General features: G+C 39.6%; 1 non-coding gene across 1 annotated transcript; it reads left to right on the forward strand.

The window, feature by feature from the left end:
• Positions 1-900: 900 nt before the first annotated feature.
• On the forward strand, positions 901-1,008 carry LOC112787873 (small nucleolar RNA R71). Its single transcript, XR_003195260.1, has one exon. It is a non-coding gene; the product is annotated as a small nucleolar RNA R71 (small nucleolar RNA).
• Positions 1,009-11,382: the final 10,374 nt, after the last annotated feature.

Below are 11,382 nucleotides of genomic sequence, written 5' to 3' on the forward strand. Positions count from 1 at the left end.
TGCGTTGGAAAGTAGACATCCAGGGCTTTCCAGAAATATATAATAGTCTATACTTTGGCCAAGAATAGACAACGTAAACTGGCGTTCAACGCCACCTTTCTGCCCAAATCTGGCGTCCAGCGCCAGAAAAGGAACCAAAACCAGAGTTGAACGCCCAAACTGGCACAAAAGCTGGCGTTCAACTCCACAAATGGCCTCTGCACATGCAACACTTAAGCTCAGCCCAAACACACACCAAGTGGGCCCTGGAAGTGGATTTATGCATCAATTACTTACTTATATAAACCCTAGTGACTAGTTTATTATAAATAGGACCTTTTACTATTGTATTAGGGCATCTTTGGTCTCAATTTTAATTCATTGTTCATATTAGGAGACTATTGATCATGTTTTAGGGGGCTGGCCATCTCGGCCATGCCTGGACCTTTCACTTATGTATTTTCAACGGTAGAGTTTCTACACTCCATAGATTAAGGTGTGGAGCTCTACTGTTCCTCAAAGATTAATGCAAAGTACTACTGTTCTAGAAGAATTGTTCACATAGTTAGATTGCTCCCATTCACATTCAACTTCTGATGCATCTCCTTCTTATTGAGGGGCTTGGGCTTGAATGGCTGAGACTTGATTCTTCTCCACCTTCTTGGTCAGGGCTGTTAGTTGCACAGTGATCATTTTATTTTGGGCTAATAAGGCATCCATGGAATTTAGCTCCATTACTCCTCTCTTTTGAGTTCTATCTGAAGCATAGAAATACTCATTCTCAGCCACAGTCTCTATAACATCTATGGCTTCTTCAATGGTTTTCTTCTTGTTGAGTGAGCCACCTGAAGAATGATCTACTGCTTGCTTTGACTCATATGATAGCCCTTCATAGAAGATGTGTAGTTGCACCCATTCATTGAACATATCCGGTGGGCATTTCCTTGTCAAATCTTTGAACCTCTCTCAGGCCTCATAAAGTGTTTCACCATCTTGCTGTCTGAAAGTTTGCACCTCAGCTCTTAGTCTGTTGACTCTCTGTCGAGGGTAGAATCTTACTAGAAACTTGTTCACAACATCATCCCATGTGGTTAAGCTCTCCTTGGGAAATGCTTCCAACCACTTTGCTGCCTTATCTCTGAGTGAAAAAGGGAACAAAAGTAGCTTGTAGGTGTCAGGGTGTACACCATTGGACTTTACAGTATCACAAATCCTCGAGAATGTAGTAAGATGTTGGTTTGGGTCCTCTTGGGCTCCCCCTCCATATGAATAATTATTCTGGACGAGTGTGATGAGTTGAGGTTTCAACTCAAAGTTGTTAGCATGGATTGTTGGCTTCAGAATGCTGCTGCCACAGTTTCCTAGATTTGGGTTGATGTAGGAGCCTAAGACTCTACTCTCTTGCCCTTATTATTGCCAGCATCCTCTCCAACATTGTTATGCACCTTTTCCTCCATAGTGGTTCTCAGATCTTCCTCCACTACTTCCTCTTCAACTATGCCTTTGCCTCTTGCTTCCCTCCTTAATCTAAGGAAGGTCCTCTCAGGTTCACTATCAAAGGAGGATGAAGTTTCTCCCCTTCTACCTGTCATGCATTTAACAAACAGCAAGCAGAGGCAAGTGAAGGAATCACTGTTGTTAAGATTAGTGGTTAGCTTGGTTGATGCAATTAATCAAATAGTTAGAAGAATGGAAATATGAACAATGAATAACTAAAATGATCACAGTAAAAATAAAACAGAATAGAAAAGAAGAAAGTAAAAAAAAAATAACAAGGTAATCAAAATGCTTAATCTAGCTCCCCAATCAATTTAGTCATTGTCAAATTCAAACCAATTCCCCGCAACGGCGCCATAAAACTTGATGACTGGAATTCACTCCCCATATAAAAATGATGAATCCGTTCTTTTGGCAAGCGCACCAAAATTATCGACAAGTAATAACCCATAGTGGAGTGGATTCGTATCCACAGAGATTGGTAGATTTGAGCAATTTTAATCAATTGGTGAATTAGTCAAGCTGAGCAAAATAAATTGAGATTGCAGAATTGTAAATGGGTAGAAATATAAATGACTCAAAAGTAAAGAGAAGAAGTAAAGTGCAGAAAAGGAAATGGCAATAATGTAAAGTGTAGAAACATAAATGACTTAATTGTAAATGGAAATGGGGATTGACAGAATGTAAAGAAAGCTATAAAGAATGTGAAAGATAAGAATAGGGGAATTCATTGAGATCAGGAGATGTTATTCTCTTTGGATTAAATCCAGTTCCTATCATCTTCAATGATGCAACTCATTGACCTCTTGGCAATCATGATTGATTGAACCCCAATCCCTTGGTGGTTCAATCTCTCAGATCTTGATAAATAGCCAATTTCTTGGTCTAATTGCTCATGAAGAGAGATATGCTTGGTCCCTGATTATACCATACATCATCATAGGTCCAAGTAGAGGGAGGATTATATGTCACCATATCCAAACACCAAAACGCAGATCCTACTCAAGTGTGAGAAGGGATTTCTAGCATGGTTTCATGTTTCCTTTTCCAAGGTTCCCATGAAACCCATTTTGCATTCAATCTCTTTCCCAAGATGATTGAACACTAACATTAAAACGAAATTCCTTCTAGCAAATCAAAGAGAAGATGAAGAGAAGAAGAAATTCACTATCATTAATCCATCAAGTAAAACAGAGCTCCTTCTCTCAATGAGAGGGAATTTAGTTACTCATAGCTCAGAGAAAAGTACAGGAGATGGAAGAGATGATGTGAAAAGTAAATCTAACTATACTTTAACAAAACTCTACTCAACAACCCAACCCCTTTCTAAATACTTCTAGGGGTTATTTATACTAATCCTAGCACTATAATAAAGAAAATACAAAATAGAAAAGAAAATTACAATTTGGAGGGAAAGGAAAACTCAATAAGCATGACCTTCCAGGCTGGCGTGTGACAGGCGTTTGAGTGGCGTGCCACACCCAGCCTCCAATTTGGCTTGGCGCGCCATACCTAACTCTTCAAGTGGCACGCCCCATGTGTTGGTGTCCCTAGCGTGCCACGCCTTCGAGCTCAAGTGGCATGGCCAGGGTCTTCTTAAGCTTGGTGTTGGCCTAGCGTGCCACGCCTTCGAGCCCAAGTGGCATGCCCAGCCCTTTTTCTTCTTCTTATCTTCTCTGGAATGTTGAACTAGCGTGGCACGCCCAGGGTCTGGCGTGCCATGCCAACTATGTGTGCTTGGTTCTTCTCTCTGGTCCATTGAACTAGCGTGGCACGCCTAGGGTCTGGCGTGCCACGCCCACTATGTGTGCTTGGTTCTTCTCTCTGGATAATAGAACTGGCGTGCCACGCCCAGTATTTTTCCTTGGTCCAGTAGCTGGCGTGCCACACCTGGGTCTTCAAGTGGCACGCCCAAGTGAGAATTTAGAGCTGGAGTGCCACGCCTTCGACACCAAGTGGCACACCCAGCCTTTGCTTTGGCCTTCTTTAACATTGGCGTGCCACGTCTGGATGCTCAAGTGCCACGCTTGGATGCTCAAGTGCGCACGCACACATGGAAATTATTCTAGTGTGCACGCACGCTTACTCGTGCGCACGCACACTTCGCTGTGTGTGCTTTTCCTTGTTTTCTTTATGTTTTCTCCCTTGTACATGCTTTCTTCCACCTTTGGCTATCCATTCTTGCCTCCAAGGCCTGAAATCACTCAGCAAACATGTCATGGCATCAAATGGAATAAGAGTGGAATTAAATTACTCATTTCAAGTACAAAATTGCATGTTTTCACATTTAGGATCAAATTGGGGATAAAACACAAAAGTATGCTATTTTGGCGCTTAAGTGTGAGTTCAAGTGCTAGAATCCATCCAAATTGAGTCAAAATATACCATCAAATATGGAATCATCAAAGCCTTTATTGGAAGACATTCAATTCTGGTTAATGGGGTTTTCATGCATGGTATCTTAGAGATTTTTATTCTGTGGCTGAGGTATCAACACTCCTTTGGATCCTTACTTGAATTACACAAAAAAAATGAGACTTGTTATGGTTTGGTCCTTAGTTTCTCTTCCTCTCTTTCCTTTGATTGAGATTTATTATTTGGCTGAGGCTTAATGCTATGTGTTAAGGCAGCTCTTTAAAGTAAGCTTTCAGCCAGCACTTCTACCCCAGTTGGTTCAAGATGCTAGGTGTTGAGACACCCTGATGAGCAGATAATTTATACGCTTTTTGGCATTGTTTTTAGTATGTTTTTAGTATATTTTAGTTAGTTTTTATTATGTTTTTATTAATTTTTAAATAAAAATCACATTTCTGGACTTTACTATGAGTTTGTGTGTTTTTCTATGATTTCAGGTATTTTCTGGCTGAAATTGAGGGACCTGAGCAAAAATCTGATTCAGAGGCTGAAAAGGGACTGCAGATGCTGTTGGATTCTAATCTCCCTGCACTCGAAGTGGATTTTCTGGAGCTACAGAAGCCCAATTGGCGCGCTCTCAATTGCGTTGGAAAGTAGACATCCTGGGCTTCCAGCAATATATAGTAGTCCATACTTTGCTCGATATTTGATGGCCCAAACCGGCATTCCAAGTCAGCACAAAAATTCTGGCGTCAAAACGCCAGAACTGGCATAAAAGCTGGAGTTAAACGCCCAAATTGGCACAAAAGCTGGCGTTTAACTCCAAGAAAAGTCTCTACACATGAAAGCTTCAATGCTCAGCCCAAGCACACACCAAGTGGGCCCGAAAGAAGATTTCTGCATTAATTACTTATTTCTGTAACCCTAGGCTACTAGTCTTCTATAAATACGACCTTTTGCTATTGTATTTGAGATACTTGATATACTTGGATAGACCTTTTCACGTTTGGGGGCTGGCCTCACGGCCATGCCTAGACCCTTTTGTTCTTATGTATTTTAAACGGTGGAGTTTCTACACACCATAGATTAAGGTGTGGAGCTCTGCTGTTCTTCATGAATTAATGCAAAGTACTACTGTTTTTCTATTCAATTCACGCCTACTTCTTCTCTAAGATATCCATTCGTTCTTCAACTTGATGAATGTGATGATCCGTGACACTCATCATCATTCTCACCTATGAACATGTGCCTGACAACCACCTCTGTTCTACTAGCAATGGCTTGCATGCGTATCTCTTGGGTTTCTAATCCAAGATTGGAACCTTCGTGGTATAGGCTAGAATTATTGGCGGTCATTCTTGAGATCCAGAAAGTATAAACCTTGTCTGTGGTATTCCGAGTAGAATCTGGGAAGGGATGACTGTGATGAGCTTCAAACTCACGATTGTTGGGCGTGTGACAGACGCAAAAGGATCAATAGATCCTATTCCAACATGATCAAGAACCGATAGATGATTAGCCGTGCGGTGACAGCGCATTTGGAACATTTTCACTGAAAAGACGGGAAGTAGCCATTGACAACGGTGATGCCCAACATAAAGCTTGCAATGGAAGAGAGTATGAATGATTGTATGAAGGCAATAGGAAAGCAGAGGATCAAGAGGAACAAAGCATCTTCATACGCTTATTTGAAATTCCTACCAATGAATTACATAAGTATCTCTATCTCTATCTTTATTTTATATTTTATCCATCTTTTAATTATCAATTCTCCATAACCATTTGAATCCGCCTGACTGAGATTTACAAGATGACCATAGCTTTCTTCAAGCCGACAATCTCCGTGGGATCGACCCTTACTCGCATAAGGTTTATTACTTGGACGACCCAGTGCACTTGCTGGTTAGTTGTGCGGAGTTATGATAAAGAGTTGAGATTACAATTATGCGTACCAAGTTGTTGGTGCCATTGATGATCACAATTTCGTGCACCACACCCCTAAGGACTTACTTGCTCAAGCCTCTCCTTAGCACATGCACATCACAGGCATTTAGCTTGTTTTATTCTTTGGACATTGGTGCCTAGCACCTCTTTGGGTTACTAAATGCTTTGTCTCAAAGTAGCTCTTGATGGTAGACCTTCGGTTGGCAATCCCGGGTTAGTTAACCCATGTTGCTAGGTGATGAAGCACCCCTTAGAACTTAGTTATCCAAGCTTATCTTTGTACAAGAACATCACAGGCATATATCCAAGATCTCAAGCCATTGGTGCCCGGCCTTGTTTATTTCTTTTTGTTTCTTTCTCTTGCATTTTCTTTCTTTTATTATGGACCCCTTTTCATTTGTCAAGTCTCATAAAATGTAACTCAAGTTCATATCTCAAAGTCATTCCAACCTCTAGCCTTATTCATATATCAACTAATGAACCAACACATACCACCACATAACTTTATTCTATCTTCTGTCAAAACAGACCTATACTCTTTCTCTGTTTCACAATAATTTTTCTTTTATTCAAGCATGAGGAACAATGCAGACAATTCAAGTAAGATGAGATGATAAAAGCACGTAGACTAGCAAGCTTAAAAAACAAACAAACAGCAAATGACTCATGACTAACAGGACACTAATCACAGGGGCACAATTTCAATTTGAATTAGCATATTTAAACTAAAGACAGTTAAGTCACAGTACAACCTCTTGGAGTCTACTTGTTTTCTCCTTATCATCACCATCTGTGGCTTTTGTGCCCTTCTTTATCTCCTTAGATGATGATGTGTATCTCTTCCAAGAGATTGAATGTCTTCCCGCAAATATTGAAAGTTGCTTGTTTCCCAAGCACATGAGAGATGGTTAGTATGCATGTATGCTTGTGATTTTCTGAACTTAAGTTGGTGTGGAAACACCAAACTTAGTTCCTTGCCTACTTCTATATGCAGCAGAGTGAATACATGCATGAAACATCAAGTGCTTTTATTAAGAAAATAAACTATGACTTAAAAATCAAACAATTGTTAAGTAGTTTCTCTGATTGTTTGGAACTAGTGACTAATTATGCTGAGGGATGCAATGTGTTCTTACTGAAATCTGTGGTGGAACACCAAACATAGAATTACACATTCACCTTGAATTACTTTTGTGTGCAACACAAAACTTTGCTCCTTGCAATACAGATGAATATACTTAATTCTTTTTTTTTTTTGAAACAGCTAAGAAAAAAAACTACCTTTGGTTGGGTTACCTCCAAACAAGCGCTCTTTTAATGTCATTAGCTTGACATGTTGTTCATGGCTTTCTTCCTCTTCTTCCAGTCTGTTAAGAGGAATGACCTCAGAGAGAGAGAAGAGTCAATCAGTATCCCCTGTCTTAGCCTCTTTCCAGCAAGCTTCCTTTTGTTATTTGCTTGATTGAACATGCTTGCTGGATTAGGGGTTGGATTGCTTGTAGTTGACCTTTTCTTCTTCCTTGATATGGTCAATTGTAGCTTGGTCACAATCCTCTTTTCGGTGCTCTTGTTGGTTGCCTTCACTTCTTGGATATCAAGATTCGAGTGTTGTGTGTTTGTTGGAGTGTCCTCTTTATTAAAAGCCTCTTGAATTGGTGGTTCAATGAACCCTTCCTCTATGTAGCTCTCTGCTTCAATTGAATGTGGACTTCTTTGATTGTCTTCCTCCCTTTCTTCTACATGATTTTCCATTGAGTCCTTTGGGAGTAAGTTTTCTTGTTCATTTGTCACCTCCAATAGCCTCTATGAATATGGAATCCTAGGCTCATATACCTCTACCTCCACCTCCTCCTTCTTTATTGAAGTTTCACTTAGTACAGGAGCCTCTTCATCTTTCTCTTCCACTTTCTCCTTTACAGATTGGTCTTCATCCCCAATGCTTGGCAGTCCTAAGTGTTTCCTTATTTGCTCTAAGTGCCAATCCATCTTCTTAAAGAGGATTTCTTGGTCTTTCCAGGTTTGTTCTTATCTTTCCAAGAATTCTCTAGTTCTTTCCTGAGAGTCTATGGCACTTTGAAGGCATTGTTCTGCTTGTAGTAAGAGAGAAGAAGGTTGGGGCGGATTTTATGGACTTGTGAGTGTTGTGGTGATGTTGTGTTGGGGGGTATGGAATGAGTTTTGCGTATTGTGAAATAAATCTTGTGGTTAGTGAAATGAGTTGTATGGATTTTGGAGGAAACTTTGTGTTGAGGCATAGTCAAGTGATGAAGAATTTTCAAATGAAAAACTGGGAGGTGAGGTTGGACAATTTTGTATAAATGAATTGAAGGTACGCTCAAGTGATGATGGCTCTTGATAAATGGAGTATGGACTATTGAATGCTCTTTGGTTTTGATCCTCCCACCCACAACTTGAGTAATTGTTATATTCATCAAAATATGGTTCATGTTGTGTCTCTGGGAGGTGTTCATACTCCGTCATTCCTTGTTGATACTCCCATCCACTAATAGCATAATGACACGAATCATTTTGTGGTGTTGGGCAATATCCCATGAAATTGTCTTGATCATTTTGTGGTCCTGGAGTATATCCCCACTGGGTGGCTTGCTCATAATCTGTCATTTCTTGGTGATATTCCCAGCCATCATTAAGATAATGAATTGAGTCATTTTGTGACGGTGGGCAGTATCCCTGATAAACCCATATTTTATGATATATTTTGTGCCAAATTTAAGTGATTTATTTAATCCTTCACTCACTTATTCATATAATTTGTATGGTTTTACTTTTCCTTTCTTATTATGTGATGTATGTGAAAAACATGTTTCCTATGCTTTAAAAGTAATTATTTTAATTACCCTTTATTTCCATTCGATGCCGTGATTCGTGTGTTGACTAGTTTCAGATCTTCTAAGGCAGGAATGATTTAAAGGGTGAAAAGGAGACATACAAAAATGGAAGGAAAGCACAAAACGGAGTTTTTAAAGAAACTGGAAGCGACGCGATTGCATGGACGACGCGGCTGCATGCCAGCGCGAAATGGCAGTGATGCGACCGCGTGATTGACGCGATCGCGTGTCTTAAGCGAAACGCATATGACGTGGACGCATGGCTGAAGCAACCGCGTGATAAGGAAAACTCCAGATGACGCGACCGCGTGACCCACGCGGACGCGTGACAGAGGCCATGCACCAGAAATTACAGAAAACGCCCCCATTGATTTTTGAAGCCCTTTTTAGCCAAAATTCAAGTCCAGAAGACACAGATCAGAGGTTATGAAGTGGGGGAATGCATCCATTCAAAGCAAAGTCTCCAATTAGTTATTTTTCATGATTTAGATTTAGTTTTGAGAGAGGTTCTCTCCTCTCTCTTTAGGATTAGGATTTAGATTTAGGATTTTATTCGCTTTCAAGATTATATCTTTTTATCAGGTTCAACATTCTTTTTTAATTACTTGTTTTCTCAATTTAATTTATGAATTCTTCTATGTTATAGATTACTCTTTGAATTAATGTTATTTTAGGTATTTCAATTTATGATTGCTTTCTTTTATTTATATTACTGTTGCTTCCAATCTGAAGACATTTTTATTCCAGTAGATTTACTTTTTCCCTTTTGGTCTTGGTTAAGAAATCAGTAACTCAGGAGTTATCAAACTCAACATGATTGATAATTGTTATCTTTGCTAATTGAATTGAACTTCAATAATCACAATCCTTCCTTAGGGATTAACTAGGATTTGAAGATCAAACTAATTAGTCACTTGACCTCTCTTTGCTTTAAAAGTGGAATTAAGATTCAATCTTCATCATCATTGATAAGGATAACTGGGATAGGACTTCTAATTTTTCATACCTTGCCAAAAGTTTATTTTACAGTCATTTATTTATTTTACACTCTTTACTTATTTTAATTGCAATTTAAATTACTTGTTCCTCATCTTCAAAACCCCAATTTACAATCTTCATAACCAATAATAAGAATATACTTCCCTGCAGTTCCTTGAGAAGACGACCCGAGGTTTAAATACTTCGGTTATCAATTTTTTAAGGGGTTTGTTACTTGTGACAACCAAAACGTTTGTACGAAGGGATTTCTGTTGGTTTAGAAACTATATCTACAATGCGACTATTTTTATAAAATTCTTTACTAGCAAAAAGCCTAACGTCAAAATGGCGCCGTTGCCGGGGAACTGCAATTGTGTGCCTTATTATTGGTTATTGTAAATACTTTTCTTTTACTTGTTTATTTGTCTTTATTTTTCCCTTTTATTTTTATTAGCTACGATGAATTCTCACCCCTCTCGCTTTGAGTTTGGTTCTAATATTGTTGAAAGGAGTAAAAGTTATAACAGGAATATGCATAAAGGTCAGAGCAATCAACGATGGATGGAGCCAAGAGGATCTGATCAACCCTTTAGGCAACAACACCTTCCAAGATATCATGGACAAAGACCATTTTACAATGCATACCAAGCCAATAGACATGGTGGACAACCTTGTAGTTACCAACAAGCCCCACCCTGTGCTTATAGGCCATCCTCTCAACATAACTTCGCACCACTACACTCACAAGCTCCTTTTCACCATTCACTACCATATGATCCTCATTTACCCAAATTCCAATCCAATTACTCCCAAATACCACCACTTCCCTATATACCACGTCCAAATCTATCACCCTAAGAATCAGAGGTTCACCTCAAGGAAACAGTAGATCAACTTCAAACAATCCTTCATCAACTGGAGCAGGCAGTAAGTTTATTATCTTCTAGACGTTCGAACATTCAAGGACCTCCCACAGCCCCATGTGGACAATCTAAAGAAGAACGTAGCATGAAGGAGATACTAGAATCTCCAATGAATAGAATAGGGCATGACTTCGTACTGGAACAAGTAGAGGAAGCTGTCATTGTAAACGAAGAAGAGTTGGTTGAAGACTTAGGAGACGCTGAACTTCCATGGGAATCCAGAGTTATGGTGAATTCTGTCAAAAATATTACAATTGATGCTAAGGAGGATAGTGCACAACTCCCAAAGCAAGTATTTTATGAAGAACTAGACGGAATAATCCAAGAAGAAAGTTTCCTTGATGATGATAATTTCAAGTCAAGTTCTCCCAGTAGTGAACTTGCATCAGCAAGTGAATTCTCTGAGATCGAAGAATCTTCCCCAAGTGAATACGAAGATGATGCGGAGGTAGATTTCTCTCAACCTCCCGTTTATGACTTAAGTGACGAGGAAGACATAGAAAGCTTTGATCAGGACATGGATGCAATTGAAGAAGTCTGCAAGGAAGTGAAGAAATTCACAGAAGAGCACAAGGGAGTAGAACTCACAGAACCACTGGAAACACCTACCCCAAGGCCATTACCACCCAATACAAGCTTCAAGTGGGTACAATCCTTAACCTTTAGCTTTATTTTCCCACTTGAATATGGTTTGCTTGAAACAGATGGCCAGCTTAGAGCTCTCTGCGGCTTTAATAGTAAGAGGGAATTGGCTCGCACTCAGAGCTGGTGCACAAGGTTCAATAAGGTTCCACGCTTCAATTCGAAGTGCACGGATTGGCATCATGATCAATCAAATGGATCACGGAAAATGTTTG

This window comes from Arachis hypogaea, chromosome 20, assembly GCF_003086295.3.
Source record: "Arachis hypogaea cultivar Tifrunner chromosome 20, arahy.Tifrunner.gnm2.J5K5, whole genome shotgun sequence".
Lineage (NCBI taxonomy): Eukaryota > Viridiplantae > Streptophyta > Magnoliopsida > Fabales > Fabaceae > Arachis > Arachis hypogaea.